The sequence below is a fragment of the Arachis stenosperma genome, chromosome 1 (assembly GCF_014773155.1).
Source record: "Arachis stenosperma cultivar V10309 chromosome 1, arast.V10309.gnm1.PFL2, whole genome shotgun sequence".
NCBI lineage: Eukaryota > Viridiplantae > Streptophyta > Magnoliopsida > Fabales > Fabaceae > Arachis > Arachis stenosperma.
In genome coordinates, this window is record NC_080377.1 from 83,681,283 (window position 1) to 83,700,631 (window position 19,349).

At 36.7% G+C, this 19,349-nt stretch overlaps 1 non-coding gene across 1 annotated transcript; it reads left to right on the forward strand.

Moving 5' to 3' along the window:
- Positions 1 to 3,937: 3,937 nt before the first annotated feature.
- LOC130949415 (small nucleolar RNA R71) lies at positions 3,938 to 4,041 on the forward strand. Its single transcript, XR_009073382.1, has one exon. It is a non-coding gene; the product is annotated as a small nucleolar RNA R71 (small nucleolar RNA).
- Positions 4,042 to 19,349: the final 15,308 nt, after the last annotated feature.

The following is a 19,349-nucleotide window of genomic DNA, read 5'->3' on the forward strand; positions in this document are numbered from 1 at the left end:
ATGCAAGAAAACAATGGGGGTGATTTCTGGGCTGTTTTGACCCAGTTTCCAGCCCAGAAAACAGATTATAAGCTGTAGAATGGACAAATCAAGTAGTCCCCACCCATCAGCTGAAGACTTGTTAATTAATTCGAATTTAAATTCAAATCTTATCTTTAGGAAAAGATCTTATTTTTAATTTTAGATAATTATATTTTAAATTAATTAGGATTTGTTATAAATAGGAATTTAGATGCCATCAGATGGAAAGACAGTACATTTTACCAGAATCCTTATTTTTCTTCTCTGAACCATGAGCAACAAATCCTTCATTGTTAAGGTTAGGAGCTCTATCTATTTGTATGGATTAATTTGTTTCATCTTTCTAATTTAATCCATATTTTGATTTATATTTCAATAATTTGTTTTCGTTCTTTATTTTATGAATTTGGGTGGAACGGAAGTATGACCCATGTTCTAATTGAGTTCTTGTAAAACTTGGAAAAGCTCTTTACTTGAACAACAGCTTGAAAACATATTATCCTAAATTTCTAATTGTTTGTATTTAACGGGATACGTGACATATAATCCCCTTATTTTTGGATAATTAGAATTTTTGTGGCATATAAACTGGAATTTGAACTTCACCTTCTAATTGGAATTAATTGACCAAGGAATTGGCAGTTAATGAATTTTAGAAGAGACTAGAAAGGTCTAAGGAATTAGGGTTTAGTCACATATAGTTTGCCATGAAATTAAATCTTACATGATTAAATTAGTTAGTAATAAAAGTTAATCCGGAAAATTGATAACTCTGAAGCCTTAGCTGTTTTCTCAATATTTTTTTCCCAACTCATTGCTGCTTACTTTCTGAAATTCTTAATTACTTTTTAATGCTCTTTGAATACTAAAACACTTTTTTCTGCTTGCCTAACTAAGCATATCACTCAATAACTGTTGCTTATGATGCACAGAAACTTGTCTCTCAACAAATTTCCATTCGGCAAGTATACCGAATTGTCGTTAAGTAAAAACTCACAATAGAGTGAAGTCGAATCCACAGGGATTAACGGATTAAACAATCAATGGTTAATTGATTATCCTAGTTAGACGAATCATATTGGAGTGATAAGTAACAAGGAAATGTAAATGGCATAAAAGTAAAGAAATGCAATAAAGTGCAAAAAAGTAAATGGCAAGAAAAGTAAATGTAAGAACTAAAAAAAATGAATATTGGGATCAAGAGATATTGCAATCCTCCGGATCAAGTTCATTCTCATCTCTTCCTCAATCAATGCATTCATTGATCTCCTTGGCAATCTTATGTCATTGGATCCCAATTCCTTGGCAATCTAATCTCTCTAAGCTTGAATAATTTCTCAATTCCTTGATTTAATTACTCATGGAAAGAGATGAAGTTTGGTCACTGATTATACCACACACATTCATAGATCAAAGTATTGGGAGGATTACATGTCCCTATATCCGCCCAACCCCCAACCTAATCCAATGTGATCTCCTCATTCCTCTTCCAAGGTTCCGAGGAGATCCAATTATGGAGAGCTTCTCTTCCAAGATAGCTAACCAATTGGATGAAGATCAAAAGCTCTCTACTAAAATCAAGAGAAAAGAAAGAAGAAGAAGAATAAGAACTATAATTGATCCATTGAATCACAATAGAGCTCTCTAACCCAATGAAAAGAGTTAGTTGATCATTGCTCTACCAAAATGGAAAAGAAAGAAAGTGCAGAAAAGTAAAGATGAAGATTAAAACTAACATTGAAACTTCCAAATTCATAAATAAAAAGTACAAAGAAAAGAAACTGCTCCTAAGGAAGAAAAGAAGAGAAAAAGGAGAAGAGTGGTTGAGGGGAGGGGTCTGAAGACCCACTCCCCTTGGAGTGTGCTAATTCACAGAAGATCGAATTGGTCTTCACTCTCTCCCCCTTCCTTCAATTCTCTGTTCCCGTCTTCCTTTTAATGTAAAAACTAAGGCCCTTATATAGGCTCTCCTAAATTACAAAATGAAATTAAAAGCAAATTACAATTAAATGAAAATTTCTATTTTAGATGCTTCTTGTGGCCTTGATTGGTTGACACTTGTGGGCTTGCTTCCTTGAGGTTGGGTGGTCCTTGAAAGAGAAGTGAATCAAGTTGAGGTCCAGGTGCTAAGGTTAGTGCTACCATTAGCCATACTAACGCTACAAGTGTGGCGTTAGTGCTGAAGTTAGTGTGGCTAACGTCACACTTGCTATCCAGTTGGTGTTTTTGGGGCTTAAAAGATGCCTATTGTTTGTGCTCCAATTTCATGCCCACTATGAAGTATTATATATCGTTGGAAATCTCTGAATTTTGGCTTTCTAACGCAACCGGAATCACCTCAATTGGACCTCCGTAACTCAAGGTATGCTCCTTTGAAGTGGACAAGGTCGCTGGCATAGTCGCTAGCATTACTGGAAAAGGTGAGTCACGATAACGCTAGCGATAAAGGGTTTAATATTACCAGGTTCTAGAGCTCAAACTTAATGTCCACCTCCATACTATTATATATTGTTGGAAAGCTCTGGATGTCTACTTTCCAACGCAACTGGAATCACCTCAATTGGACCTTTGTAACTCAAGTTAAGCACCTTTGAAGTACACAAGGTCGCTGGCATAGTCGCTAGCGTTACTGGAAAAGGTGAGTCACGATAACACTAGCGATCAGGGGATTAATATTGCCAGGTTCTGGAGCTCAAAATTAATGTCCATCCCATACTATTATATATTTTTGGAAAGCTCTGGATATCTACTTTCCAACGCTTTTAAAAGCGCATCATTTAGAGCTTTACAGCTCGAGTTACACTTCTTGGAAGGTGAAGAGGTCAGCCGGCCTTACTACGAGTTGATACCATGTTCATCTTTGCACTTTCGGGGCAGGTTTTCTCCCTCAAATTTAGTGTCCACCATGTAGTGCCATATATGCTTGGAAAGCTCTGGCATCCTACTTTCTAATGCCACTGGAATCACCTTATTTGGAGTTTGTGGCTCATGTTATTCTTGTTTGAAGAAGGCATGGTTAGGCTGCCGAGTGAGGTTTTTGCCCACGTTAGTGTCCACGTTAGTGTAACTAACGTGGGTGTTCTTGGCTTTACAAACGTTAGTGGTGTTCACTTTTTCCACTAATGTTGGAGTTTCCCTTGTGCATTCGGCCACATTGATTATATCAATGGCCTTGCACTCTCCTTTTGGATTCTCTTCTGTATTGCTTGGGAGAATACTGGGAGTAGTTTCAATGACTTTCTTACTCAGTTGGCCCACTTGTGCCTCCAGATTTTTGATGGAGGATCTTGTTTCACTCATGAAACTAAATGTGGCCTTTGACAGATCAGAGACTAGATTGGCTAAATGAGAAGTGCTTTGTTCAGAATTCTCTGTCTGTTAGTGAGAAGATGATGGAAAAGGCTTGCTATTGCTCAGCCTATTGCGTCCACCATTGTTGAAGCCTTGTTGAGGCTTTTGTTGATCCTTCCATGAGAAATTTGGATGATTTCTCCATGATGAATTATAGGTGTTTCCATAAGGTTCACCCATGTAATTAATCTCTGCCATTGCAGGGTTTTCAGGATCATAAGCTTCTTCAGAAGCTGCCTCTTTAGTGCTGCTGGATGCATTTTGCCATCCATTCAGACTTTGAGAAATCATGTTGACTTGCTGAGTCAACACTTTGTTCTGAGCCAATATGGCATTCAGAGCATCAATTTCAAGAACTCCTTTCTTCTGAGGTATCCCATTATTCACGGAATTCCTCTCTGAAGTGTACATGAACTGGTTATTCGCAACCATGTCAATAGGTTCTTGAGCTTCTGCAGGCGTTTTATTTAGGTGAATGGATCCACCTGCAGAATGGTCCAATGACATTTTCGAAAACTCAGATAGACCATAATAGAATATATCTAATATGGTCCATTCTGAAAACATGTCAGATGGACACCTTTTGGTCAACTGCTTGTATCTTTCCCAAGCTTCATAGAGGGATTCACCATCTTTTTGTTTGAAGGTCTGAACATCCACTCTAAGCTTGCTCAGCTTTTTAGGAGGAAAGAATTTATCCAAGAAGGCAGTGACCAGCTTATCCCAGGAGTCCAGGCTATCCTTAGGTTGTAAATCCAACCATATTCTAGCTCTGTCTCTTACAGCAAAAGGGAAAAGCATGAGTCTGTAGACTTCAGGATCAACTCCATTCGTCTTTACAGTCTCACAAATCTGCAAGAACTCAGTTAAAAACTGGTAAGGATCTTCAGATGGAAGTCCATAAAACTTGCAGTTCTGTTGCATTAAAGCAACTAGTTGAGGCTTAAGCTCAAAATTATTGGCTCCAATGGCAGGAATGGAGATGCTTCTTCCATCAAATTTGGACGTTGGCTTTGTGAAGTCACCAAGCATTCTCCTTGCATTATCATTATTGAGTTCGGCTGCCATCTCCTTCTCTTGTTCAAAAATTTCTGAAAGGTTACTTCTAGATTGTTGTAATTTAGCTTCTCTTAGTTTCCTCTTCAAAGTCCTTTCAGGTTCTGGATCAATTTCAACAAGAGTGCCTTTTTCCTTGTTCCTGCTCATATGAAAGAGAAGAAAAACAAGAAAAGAAGAGGAATCCTCTATGTCACAGTATAGAGATTCCTTTATGTTAGTAGAAGAAGAAAGGGGAGAAGAATGTAGAAGAGGGGATTCGGATATTTAGATGGAGAGAGGTGAAGAGAAGTATTAGTAATTAAATAATTAAATAGAACAAGAAAAGAGAGGGAGAATTTCGAAAATAATTTTAAAAAGGGGTTAGTAATTTTCGAAAATTAAAGATAAAATATAATTAAAATTAAAATTTAGAACAAAAAGAATTTTTGAAAAAGAGGTGAGATATTTTCGAAAATTAGAGAGGGAAAAGTAGTTAGGTGGTTTTGAAAAAGATAAGAAATAAACAAAAAGTCAAATAGTTAGTTGAGAAAGATATTAAAATCAAATTTTAAAAAGATAAGAAGATAAGAAGTTAGATAAGATATTTTAAAATCAAATTTTGAAAAAGATAAAATTTTGAAAAAGATAAGATATAAAAGATAAGATAAGATATGTTTGAAAAAGATTTAATTTTTTTAAATTAAAATTAATTACTAACAAGAAACTAAAAGATAAGATTCTAGAACTTAAAGATTGAACCTTTCTTAACAAGCAAGTAACAAATTCCAAATTTTTGAATCAATCACATTAATTGTTAGCTAATTTTCAAAAATTTGATATAAAGATAAGAAAAATGTTTTGAAAATATTTTGAAAAAAGATTTTTGAAATTTTTGAAAAATAGAAAAAAATTGAAAAGGATATAATTTTTGAAAAAGATTTTGAAAAGATAAGATTTTTAAAATTGAAAATTTGACTTGACTTGTAAGAAACAACTAATTTTGAAAATTTTTGACTAAGTCAACTCAAATTTTCGAAAATTATGAGAAAAATAAGGAAAAGATATTTTTTTGATTTTTGAATATTTTAATTATGAGAGAGAAAAATTAAAAACGTCATTTTTGTGTTTTTCTCTTTTCTTTATGGATCAAAACAAAGAATGCATGCAAGAACACTATGAATGTCAAGATGAACACCAAGAACACGTTGAAGATCATGATGAACATCAAGAACATAATTTTTTAAAAAAAAATTTTGATGCAAAGAAAACATGCAAGACACCAAACTTAGAAATCTTTAATGCATGGACTCTAACAAACGAAAAATGCATATGAAAAACAACAAACAACACAAAACAAGAAAACATCAAGATCAAACAAGAGGACTTATCAAGAACAACTTGAAGATCATGAAGAACACTATGAATGCATGGAATTTTCAAAAAATGCAAGAAAAATTTTTAAAGCATGCAATTGACACCAAACTTAAAAGTTGACTCAAAACTCAAACAAGAAACACAAAATATTTTTTATTTTTATGATCTTATTAATTTTTTTGGATTTTTATTAATTTTTTCGAAAATATTTTTGGAAAAACGAAAAAGAAAAGAAAAATTTTGAAAAGAAAATTACCTAATCTGAGCAACAAGATGAACCGTTAGTTGTCCATACTCGAACAATCCCCGGCAACGGTGCCAAAAACTTGGTGGACGAAATTGTGATCCTCAAAGTTGGTCTCTTTGTATTTGTATGAAATCAAAAATACCCCAAAGAGATCATGGTGTGATGAATTGGGATCTTAATAATCCCTGGTGTGATCTGATGAGTGTTTTTGGTGGAAAAATGAATTTCTCCCAAAACACACAGATCTAACCGGCAAGTGCACCGGGTCGCATCAAGTAATAATAACTCACGGGAATGAGGTCGATCCCACAGGGATTGATGGATTAAGCAACTTTAGTGGGTGATTAGTTTAGTCAAGCTAACATTTATGTGAATTGTGTGAAATTGTAACCAACAGAAAGTAAGGACAATGAATTTAAAGTTGCAGAATGTAAATTGACAAGTAACTTAAAGAGCAAGAAATGTAAATTGCAAGACTCTTAAATTGCAAGAATTATAAATTGCATGAAATTGTAAAGGGAATTGGGAATTGGATTTGCAGAATTTAAACAAGGAAAAGTAAATTGCAACAACTAGAAGATTGGAATATAACTTGATTGAATCGGATCAAAAAAACAGAAACGTAAATAAACATGAAAAGCATTAAACAGAGAATGTGAAATTGGAATTCAGATCTCAGGACCCAAGAGACTAGATAACCAAGTCTAGATCTCAATGCCTTCCTAGATCCAACAAGAGCAATTGCAAAGAAATTAAAGAAGTAAAGTGCAGAAGGAGTAGACGAAGAAGCAATTAACCGAAACTGAAATTCAAGTGTGCAGTAAATAAAGCAGAGAGATCTTAGGATGAGATTGAAACAGAATTCCTTCAATTCTCCAACCCAAGACTCAAAAACAAATTAAAGAGAGAGCTCTCTACTACTACTCCTAATGCTCCCTAGTGGAGCCAGCCTCCTAACAAATATGAAAATGATGCCTTATATAGGCTTTACAAAAATGGAAATGAAAACGAAATTAAAAACAAATTACAATTAAATGAAATTCCTATTTTATCTATTTCTTGTGCCTTTGAGTGATGATCATGGGCCCTTTCTCTTGATGGAATTGGGTTGAGAGAGGCCTTGGTTGATTGCTCTTGGAGTTTGGAGAAGAACCGAATTGAACCGGGTTGGAATCATGAAAGCTTGAGTAAAAGTTGGAAAAGTTAGGGTCAAAGTTAGGGGTCTAACTTTGAGGCTAACTTTTCATATCAGCTAGCAAAATTTGCTGATACCAACGTTGGTGCCAAAGTTAGGGGTCTAACTTTGGCTCCAACGTTGGCCATTCCTAATACACCTAAGGCGCCAACTTTGTCCTCTTGTCATGTTGCCAATTTTATGCCCAATATAGACTATCATATATGGTTGGAAAGCTCTAAATGTCAGCTATCTAACCCACTTGGAATCACTTCAATTGGACATCTACAACTCAAGTTATGATCATTTGAAGAGGGCATGGTTGCTGGCTTTGGTGTGCAGCGTTTGAGGTAAAGTTTGCCTCAAACGTTAGCGAAAACGCCAGTTCTGGAGGCTCAAACGTATTGTCCACCCCATACTATTATACATTATTGGAAAGCCCTGAATGTCTACTTTCATTTGCCGTTGGAAGCGCATCAATTGGAGCTCTACATTGGCCTCACTGCAGGTTGCCACCATGTTCGTTTATGCACATTGCGGGGCAGTTTTCATCCTCAATTTTAGTGTCCACCATGCAGTGCCATATATTCTTGGAAAGCTCTTGATTCCTAATTTCCAATGCTTCTTGAATCACCTCATTTGGAGCTCTGTAGCTCAAGTTATTCTTGTTGGAAGTATACCCCTTCAAGCTGTTGTGGTGTGTGGCGCCAACGTTAGCCTCCAAGTTAGGGGTCTAACGTTGGCGCAAACGTGAGTAGCCCCTGGGACAAATTTTTCATGCCAACGTTAGCCTCCAAGTTAGGGGGCTAACGTTGGCGCAAACGTGGAGTAGCCCTTGGTGATTTTCCAATTCTCACGTTAGCCTCAAAGTTAGGGGTCTAACTTTGAGGCTAACTTTTCACCCAAAACTTTTTGTCCTCTCTTCCTCCTTGTTTTGAGCCACGCTTTTCTTCCTTGATTTGGTCATGGGTCACGCTTTTAGAAGCGTGGTCTAAGCCTCCAAAGTGTGCTCCAATTTCAAAGTGTGCCCAAAATTCCTCTTTTCTCTTTTTAGCTTATTTTGTGCTCTTTTTGCTTCTTTTTCTTCTTATTTCCTACAAAGTTTATCAAATCAAAAGATCAAAGAAATGTACCATTTAAGCACCAAAGAATGCAATATTTAAGCACTAATCATAAATTTCTTGTATGAAAAAGCATAGAAAAACATGACATGGTGACATGTCATCACAACACCAAACTTAAACCTTACTTGTCCCCAAGCAAGAAAAGAATCATGCAATAAAGATTGACAATCCAAGGCAAGGAGAATAGCAACTCAATGTTCATGGTAAGCTAGTTTTCTACGCATGCTACAATCACAAAAGAAATGTAGATGATTGATGCTTCCATCTAGCTCAATTTATGAAATCTTTCTTTTATATTTCTTCCGTGAAGCAAGCTTTTGATTTTCTTATTAGCTTCTCCTTTTGGGTGCTTTGCCCCATGAGTTGATAACAAAGCTACGACTTCTAAATGCTTTGTTTTCAAGTATTACCACTTGATACATAAGCACCACAAGCATTTGATTAGAGGACTTCATTAAGCTCATTTTCTTTTCTTTTCTTGACTCTCTAATCATTGATGCTCAGAGCCTTGAGCTTTGAGGGAGTGCTTTTGCACTTTGAGCCTAGCCTTGACTTCTAAGTGTTTTGTTTTCAAGCATTTGGCTTGATACATAAACACCACAAGTACTTAACAAATAAATTGCCATTGGTACTCAGAGCCTTCAGCTTTCTCATTCTTTCCCTTTTTCTTTTCTTGCTTTATTTTGCATTTGCTTTCAAGGTTTTCATGATTTTAAAAGATTTCACAAAATGTCCTAGATGAAAACTTCAATTAAATAAAATCCAATGCAATTAAGCAACAATCAAACATACTAGCTTTCCAATACCTTTATGCACATGCTAAAATCTTCTTTAATGCCTTGTTTGTTTATGATCATGATACTTTGTTGCTTTTGAATTCACAAAACTCAAGTTGGTAATCATAATAACATAGCACCATGTTGCAATTTAGAATTCAAACTATGCCTTTTCATACACACATGCATACAGAGAAGGTAAAGACAATCATGCAGTTTATAGTGCTTGAAACAAATTAGAGGAAAAGGAACTTTACAACCTTGTAGTTCATCTTCTCTATTGTTGTCATTTTCCTCCCATTCTCCTCCTTCCCATACCAAACTCAGAATGCTTGCTCATCCTCAAGCAACTATTAGAACCGTGGCTATGGGGCTAAGATGGATCATGAATGTCTTACACAAGAAATGTTAGTAGTACATGTGTTTCAAGCAAGCAAAATTAAAGATAATAATCAAGGCACAAGAGACAGAGGCATTGTGATTGCAAGCTTAAGAAGGTGAGCATAATACTTTGCATAAAGAATAAGTGGCACACCAAACTTAGTGTGACACTTTCACTTGGAATCAATGCAAGTATCCAGTAAAGATTTGAAGCAAATTGTGTTGCATAGCAACACCAAACTTAAAATGCAATCCTATGTCCATTTATTTGTATTAAAACAAAGCAAATGAAACTGTTCTTTATTAAATACGATCACTAAGCCAAGAACCTGTCATTAATAAAGCTCTCTTGGTGATGTATTAATAAACACAGCAAATAAGCAGACTAAAATGAAAGCATTAAAAACAAAGAATTAACTAAAGTAAACAGAATAACAAAATATCAAACCAAAAGAAAATTAACACTGCAACGACATTATGGTTATGCAGACAAGTGGTGTTGCTGAATGATTTGCATAGAAAAATAGGTGGCACACCAAACTTAGAATCTTGGTGTGTCGCTTTCATTTTTGATTTGATGCAATCATCCAAAAAGATTGAAAACAATTTGTTGCAAGGCAACACCAAACTTAGAATGTAGCCATATGCCAATTTATTGAATTTGAAATAAAACAAAGAACGAAAGCAAAGCAGAGAAGAGAATTTGTACCTACTGTTGACATTTTGTTTACTTTCTTCCTCTTCTTCCAGTTTGTTAAGAGGAATGACTCCAAGAGGGGAGAAGTTTCAGCTACTGTCCCTTGTCTTGGTTTTTCCTCAGCAAGCTTCCTTTTGCAAATGGCTCGATTGATCTTGCTTACTGGATTAGGGACAGGATTGGTGCTTTTGTTAGTTGCCTTCACTTCTTTGAATCCAAGTCTTGGTTGCTGTGTGATTATTGGAGTGATTTCTTCATTAAGGGCCTCTTGTGTTGGTGGTTCCACGAACCCTTCCTTCATGTGATTTACTGCTTCACTTGAGTGTGAATTCTCTGGAATGACTTCCTCACTTTCATGCTCCTCCACTCCTTTCTTTGCACCCAACATTTGTTTTAATAGCTCTATCATGGGGGAGGTTTGTTTATCTTCCCAACATTTCTTCATCTCTTCGTCATACCTTTCAATCATGGATTCAAGTGTTGAGGCGTTTTGGTCCAGGGAGGTTTGTGAGAGTTGTGAGTCTTCATGTTCTCTTATCGTCTCAAGTGGCTTCTGTGAATATGCAAGGTCAGGTTCAAATGTTTCCTCTACCTCATTTTTCATTGAAATTTCTCTTGACACAGAGGCTTCCTCATCTTGCTTTTCCACTTCCTCACCCACAAATTTGTCTTCATCCTTACTGTTTGACGGTTCTAAGCTCCTCTTTATTTGCTCTAAGGGTCCATTCATCTCCTTGAGGATGGTTTCTTCCCAAGATTGGGGTTGTGTGAAGCTTGCCACGACTTTTCTGTGTATTTCAATGGCTTCGCGTTGGCGTTCTAAGGGTTCTTTGGACCATTGAAGGTACTCCTCAACCGCTAATTCAAGAGATGAAGGTTGAGAGTAATTTTGGTGACGTGGATGTGTTGTGGTGAAGTTGTGTTGAGGGGTGTGGAATGAGTTGTGTGATTGATGGGATGACTGGTATGAATTTTGGAGGAAACTTTGTGTTGAGGCATAATCAAGTGATGAAGAACTTTTAGATGAGAAACTGGGACGTGAAGGTGGATGCTCTTTCATTCTGTGGCGACACCCCCATCTACCATGAGGATAATAATATGAATTATTTTGTAGTGGTGGTTGGTATCCCATATGATTTTCTTGCTCATCTTGTATTTCTGAAGCATAGCTCCGTGAATTGGAGTGCCCAGAATTTGAAGTTCCTTGGTGATATTCCCAACCACCATTAGAGATTGGTGATGGTGGGTAATATCCCATAAAATTTGTTTGATCATAAGATGAGTTGAACTCCATTTGAATTTTGTAAAACACAACACCAAGGAAAATTGAAATTCAGATCTCAGAGATGAATTTCTTAGTGAGGCAATAACTCAAACACCTTGGTTTCAACTTAGAACAAAGAACAAAAATAAAGAAAATGCTTGATCTAGACTTCTCACCCACTTAATCATTGTTGATCTAATCAATCCCCGGCAACGGCGCCAAAAACTTGATAAGTGTTTTTGGTGGAAAAATGAATTTCTCCCAAAACACACAGATCTAACCGGCAAGTGCACCGGGTCGCATCAAGTAATAATAACTCACGGGAGTGAGGTCGATCCCACAGGGATTGATGGATCAAGCAACTTTAGTGGGTGATTAGTTTAGTCAAGCTAACATTTATGTGAATTGTGTGAAATTGTAACCAACAGAAAGTAAGGACAATGAATTTAAAGTTGCAGAATGTAAATTGACAAGTAACTTAAAGAGCAAGAAATATAAATTGCAAGACTCTTAAATTGCAAGAATTATAAATTGCATGAAATTGTAAAGGGAATTGGGAATTGGATTTGCAGAATTTAAACAAGGAAAAGTAAATTGCAACAACTAGAAGATTGGAATATAACTTGATTGAATCGGATCAAAAAAACAGAAACGTAAATAAACATGAAAAGCATTAAACAGAGAATGTGAAATTGGAATTCAGATCTCAGGACCCAAGAGACTAGATAACCAAGTCTAGATCTCAATGCCTTCCTAGATCCAACAAGAGCAATTGCAAAGAAATTAAAGAAATGTAAAGTGCAGAAGGAGTAGACGAAGAAGCAATTAACCGAAACTGAAATTCAAGTGTGCAGTAAATAAAGCAGAGAGATCTTAGGATGAGATTGAAACAAAATTCCTTCAATTCTCCAACCCAAGACTCAAAAACAAATTAAAGAGAGAGCTCTCTACTACTACTCCTAATGCTCCCTAGTGGAGCCAGCCTCCTAACAAATATGAAAATGATGCCTTATATAGGCTTTACAAAAATGGAAATGAAAACGAAATTAAAAACAAATTACAATTAAATGAAATTCCTATTTTATCTATTTCTTGTGCCTTTGAGTGATGATCATGGGCCCTTTCTCTTGATGGAATTGGGTTGAGAGAGGCCTTGGTTGATTGCTCTTGGAGTTTGGAGAAGAACCGAATTGAACCGGGTTGGAATCATGAAAGCTTGAGTAAAAGTTGGAAAAGTTAGGGTCAAAGTTAGGGGTCTAACTTTGAGGCTAACTTTTCATATCAGCTAGCAAAATTTGCTGATACCAACGTTGGTGCCAAAGTTAGGGGTCTAACTTTGGCTCCAACGTTGGCCATTCCTAATACACCTAAGGCGCCAACTTTGTCCTCTTGTCATGTTGCCAATTTTATGCCCAATATAGACTATCATATATGGTTAGAAAGCTCTAAATGTCAGCTTTCTAACCCATATGAAATCACTTCAATTGGACATCTACAACTCAAGTTATGATCATTTGAAGAGGGCATAGTTGCTGGCTTTGGTGTGCAGCGTTTGAGGTAAAGTTTGCCTCAAACGTTAGCGAAAACGCCAGTTCTGGAGGCTCAAACGTATTGTCCACCCCATACTATTATACATTTTTGGAAAGCCCTGAATGTCTACTTTCATTTGCCGTTGGAAGCGCATCAATTGGAGCTCTACAGCTCGAGCTATACTCCGCTGAAGGTGCAGAGGTCAGTTGGCCTCACTGCAGGTTGCCACCATGTTCGTTTATGCACATTGCGGGGCAGTTTTCATCCTCAATTTTAGTGTCCACCATGCAGTGCCATATATGCTTGGAAAGCTCTTGATTCCTACTTTCCAATGCTTCTTGAATCACCTCATTTGGAGCTCTGTAGCTCAAGTTATTCTTGTTGGAAGTATACCCCTTCAAGCTGTTGTGGTGTGTGGCGCCAACGTTAGCCTCCAAGTTAGGGGTCTAACGTTGGCGCAAACGTGAGTAGCCCCTGGGACAAATTTTTCATGCCAACGTTAGCCTCCAAGTTAGGGGGCTAACGTTGGCGCAAACGTGGAGTAGCCCTGGGTGATTTTCCAATTCTCACGTTAGCCTCAAAGTTAGGGGTCTAACTTTGAGGCTAACTTTTCACCCAAAACTTTTTGTCCTCTCTTCCTCCTTGTTTTGAGCCACGCTTTTCTTCCTTTGGGCCACGCTTTTCTTCCTTGATTTGGTCATGGGTCACGCTTTTAGAAGCGTGGTCTAAGCCTCCAAAGTGTGCTCCAATTTCAAAGTGTGCCCAAAATTCCTCTTTTCTCTTTTTAGCTTATTTTGTGCTCTTTTTGCTTCTTTTTCTTCTTATTTCCTACAAAGTTTATCAAATCAAAAGATCAAAGAAATGTACCATTTAAGCACCAAAGAATGCAATATTTAAGCACTAATCATAAATTTCTTGTATGAAAAAGCATAGAAAAACATGACATGGTGACATGTCATCATGATCATAACTCCGTTCAGCTTAACCAGCAAGTGTACTGGGTCATCCAAGTAATACCTTACGTGAGTAAGGGTCGATCCCACAGAGATTGTTGGTATGAAGCAAGCTATGGTCACCTTGTATTTGTCGGTTAGGCAGATTAAATTGGTTTATGATAAGTTTGAAAATTAATAATAAACAGAAAATAAAATAGGATAGAAATACTTATGTAAATTAATGGTGGGAATTTCAGATAGGCGTGTGGAGATGCTAGAATCCTCTCGAATCTCTACTTTCTTATCACATTCATCCAATCCTTCTTACTCCTTTCCATGGCAAGCTGTATGTAGGGCATCACCGTCTTCAATGGCTACTTTTTATCCTCTCGGGAAAATGGTCCTATGCGCTGTCACTGCATGGCTAATCGTCTGGAGGCATCACCCTTGTTGATGGCTAAATCCCATCCTCTCAGTGAAAATGGTCCAAATGCTCTGTTACAGCACGGCTAATCATCTGTCGGTTCTCAATCAGGCTGGAATAGAATCCCTTGATTCTTTTGCGTCTGTCACTAACGCCCAGCCTTCAGGAGTTTGAAGCTCGTCACAGTCATTCAATACCGGAATCCTACTCAGAATACCACAGACAAGGTTAGACTTTCCGGATTCCCGGGATCCTACTCGGAATACCACAGACAAGGTTAGACTTTCCGGATCCCCATGAATGCCGCCATCTATCTAGCTTATACCACGAAGATTCTGTTGGGGAATCTAAGAGATATGCGCCTGGTCTAAAGTAGAACGGAAGTGGTTGTCTGTCACGCGCGTTCATAGGTGAGAATGATGATGAGTGTCACAGATCATCACATTCATCAAGTTGAAGTGCAACGTATATCTTGGAATAAGAATAAAAGAGAATTGAATAAAAAGTAATAGTAATTGTATTGAAACTTGAGGTATAGCAGAGCTCCACACCCTTAATCTATGGTGTGCAGAAACTCCACTGTTGAAAATACATAAGTGAAAGGTTCAGGCATGGCCGAATGGCTAGCCCCCTTGATGGTGATCAAAAGACCAAATGGTCAAGAGATCAGACCTCTAATACAATAGTAACTTATCCTATTTATACTAGACTAGCTACTAGGGTTTACATGAGTAAGTAATTGATGCATAAATCCACTTCCGGGGCCCACTTGGTGTATGCTTGGGCTGAGCTTGATCTATCCACGAGCTGAGGCTTTTCTTGGAGTTGAACGCCGAGTTATAGCGTGTTTCTGGCGTTCAACTCCGGGTTATGACGTGTTTCTGGCGTTTAACTCCAGACAGCAGCATGTACTTGGCGTTGAGCGCCACTTTACGTCGTCAATTCCCGAATAAAGTATAGACTATTATATATTGCTGGAAAGCTCTGGATGTCTATTTTCCAACGCCGTTGAGAGAGCGCCATTTGGAGTTCTATAGCTCCAGAAAATACATTTTGAGTGCAGGGAGGTCAGAATCCAACAACATCAGCAGTCCTTTTGTCAGCCTTTTTCAGAGTTTTGCTCAAGTCTCTCAATTTCAGCCAAAAAATACCTGAAATTACAGAAAAACACACAAACTCATAGTAAAGTCTAGAAATGTGAATTTTTCATAAAAACTAATGAAAGCATCCCTAAAAGTAGCTAGATCCTACTAAAAACTACCTAAAAACAATGCCAAAAAGCGTATAAATTATCCGCTCATCACTCATCCTCCAGGGTGTGCTGTTTCTAATGCTGTTTTTGATTTTGCTTTGATTTTTGCAGTTGTTTTTGTGACTCCACATGATCATCAACCTAAAGAAAACATAAAATAATAATGGAAAATAGAATTTTAACATAGATAAATAAAAATTGGGTTGCCTCCCAATAAGCGCTTCTTTAATGCCAATAGATTGATAGTGGGCTCTCATGGAGCCTCACAGATAATCAGAGCATGGTTGTGGCCTCTCAACACCAAACTTAGAGTTTGGTTGTGGCCTCCCAACACCAAACTTAGAGTTTGAATGTGGGGGCTTTATTTGACTCTGTATTGAGAGAAGCTTTTCATGCTTCTTCTCCATGTGTATAGAAGGAGAACCTTAAGTCTTGAATACAAGGTAGTCCTTATTCAATTAAAGGACCAACTCTCCTCTGTCAACATCAATCACAGCTTTTGCTGTGGCTAGGAAAGGTCTGCCAAGGATGATGGCTTCATCCTCATCCTTCCTTGTGTCTAGGATTATGAAATCAGCAGGGATGTAAAGGCCTTCAACCTTCACTAGCATGTTCTCTACTAGTCCAATAGCCTGTTTCATTGATTTGTCTGCCATCTCCAATGAGATTCTTGCAGCCTGTACCTCAAAGATTCCTAGTTTCTCCATTACAGAGAGTAGCATGAGGTTAATACCTGACCCTAGGTCACACAGAGCCTTTTCAAAGGTTATGGTGCCTATGGTACATGGTATTAAGAATTTACTAGGATCCTATTTCTTTTGAGGTAAAGTTTGCTGAGCCCAGGTATTAAGTTCATTAATGAGCAATGGAGGTTCATCCTCCCAAGTCTCATTACCAAATAGCTTGGCATTCAGCTTCATGATTGCTCCTAAATATTGGGCAACTTGCCCTTCAGCAATGTCTTCATCTTCTTCAGAAGATGAATAGTCATCAGAGCTCATGAATGGTAAAAGAAAGTTCAAAGAAATCTCTATGGTCTCTGTACGAGTCTCAGATTCCTTTGGTTCCTTATTGGAGTACTCCTTAATGGCCAGTGGAGGTTCCCTGAGGTCTTCCTTACTAGGAATCACTACCTTTTCACTCTCTCCAGGTTCAGCCACAATAAGTAAGGTTATGGCCTTGCACTCTCTCTTGGGATTTTCTTTTGTATTGCTTGGGAGAGTGCTAGGAGGAGTTTCAGTAACCCTTTTACTCAGCTGACCCACTTGTGCCTCCAAGTTTCTGATGGAGGACCTTGTTTCATTCATGAAACTGAGAGTGGCCTTAGATAGATCAGAGACTATATTTTCTAAGCTAGATGGGTTCTGCTCAGATTTCTCTGTCTATTGCTGAGAGGATGATGGAAAAGGCTTGCCATTGCTAAACCTGTTTCTTCCACCATTATTATTGTTAAGGCCTTGTTGAGGCTTTTGTTGATCCTTCCATGATAAATTTTGGATGATTTCTCCATGAGGGATTATAAGTATTTCCATAGGCTTCACCCATATAATTCACCTCTGCCATTGCGGGATTCTCAGGATCATAAGCTTCTTCTTCAGAAGATGCTTCTTTAGTACTGTTGGATGCATTTTGCAATCCATTCAGACTCTGAAAAATCATATTGACTTGCTGAGTCAACATTTTGTTCTGAGCCAATATGGCATTCAGAGCATCAATTTCAAGAATTCCCTTCCTCTGAGGTGTCCCATTATTCACAGGATTCCTTTCAGAGGTGTACATGAACTGGTTATTTGCAACCATTTCAATGAGTTCCTGAGCTTCTGTAGGCATTTTCTTTAGGTGAATAGATCCACCTGCAGAATGGTCCAATGACATCTTAGACAATTCAGACAGACCATCATAGAATATATCCGGGATGGTCCATCTGAGAGCATGTCAGAAGGACACTTTTTGGTCAGTTGCTTGTATCTTTACCAAGCTTCATAGAGGGATTCACCTTCTTTCTGCCTGAAGGTTTGAACATTCACTCTAAGCTTGCTCAGCTTTTGAGGAGGAAAGAATTTCGCTAAGAAATTTGTGACCAGCTTATCCCAAGAGTTCAGGCTATCTCTAGGTTGAGAGTCTAACCATACTCTAGCTCTGTCTCTTACAACAAAAGGGAAAAGCATAAGCTTGTAGACCTTGGGATCAACTCCATTGGTCTTAACAGTATCACAAATTTGTAAGAATTCAGTTAAGAACTGAAAAGGATCTTCTGATGGAAGTCCATAGAACTTGCAATTCTGTTGCATCAGAGAAACTAATTGAGGCTTAAGCTCAAAATTGTTTGCTCTAATGGCAGGGATTGAGATGCTTCTTCCATGGAAGTTGGAAGTTGGTGTAGTAAAATCACCAAGCACCTTCCTTGCATTGTTATTGTTGTTGAGTTCGGCCATTACTTCTTTTTTGAGATTCTCTATAAGGTTTTCTCTGGATTGTTGTGCTTTAGCTTCTCTTAGCTTCTTCTTCAGAGTCTTTTCAGGTTCAGGGTCAGCTTCAACAAGAATGTTCTTGTCCTTGCTCCTGCTCATATGAAAAAGAAGAGAACAGAAAGAGATTTTGAAAAAGATTTGAAAATCAATTTTGAAAAAGATAAGAAATTAGAAAGAGATTTTGAAATTAAATTAAAAGAGATATGATTGAAAAAATTTGATTTTAAAAAGATATGATTGAAGAAAATTTGTTTTTTTTTAAAAAAGATATGATTGAAAATATATGGTTGAAAAATATTTGATTTTTTTTTGAAATTGATGACTTAACTAACAAGAAATTAAAAGATATGATTCTAAAATTCAAATATTGAACCTTTCTTAACAAGAAAGTAATAAACTTGAAATTTTTGAATCGAAACATTAATTGTTAGTATTAATTTCGAAAAATATGAGGTAAAATTAGGAAAAAGATTTTGAAAAGTTTTAAAAAAAATTTTGAAAATTTTCGAAAAACAAAAGGAAAGAAAAAAAATGAAAAAGATTTGATTTTGAATAAGATTTTGAAAAGATAAATTTTTGAAATTGAAATCTTGACTTGACTAACAAGAAACAACTTATTTTAAAAAGTTTTTGACTAAGTCAACCCAAAGATTTCAAAATTCATGAGTGAAATAAGGAAAATAAATTTTTTTTATTTTTTTGAATTTAATGAGGAAAGAGAAAAACCACAAAATGACTCAATACATAAAAATTTTGGATCAAAACAAATGATGCATGCAAGAACACTATGAATGTCAAGATGAACACCAAGAACACTTTGAAGATCATGATGAACATCAAGAACTTATTTTTGAAAAATTTTCAAGAAAAAAAAACATGCAAGACACCGAACTTAGAAATTTTTAATATTTAGACTCTACGAATTCAAGAATGTATATGAAAAATAAGAAAAGACTTACCAAGAACAACTTGAGGATCATGAAGAACACCATGCATGAGTTTTCGAAAAAAATTTTTAGAAAAATTAAAAATATGCAATTGACACCAAACTTAAAATTTGACTCTAGACTCAAACAAGAAACATAAAATATTTTTGGTTTTTATGATTTTACTAATTTTTTTGTATTCTTTTTTCAAAAATTATTTGTGAAAAAGAAAAGAAGAAACTCAAAATTTTTAATAAGAATTACAAGAATCATGCAATGTTAGTCTAAAGCTTCAGTCTAGAAAGATTAGACATGGCTAGCCAAGCTTCAGCAAGACATTACATACAACAACCAAATTGATGGA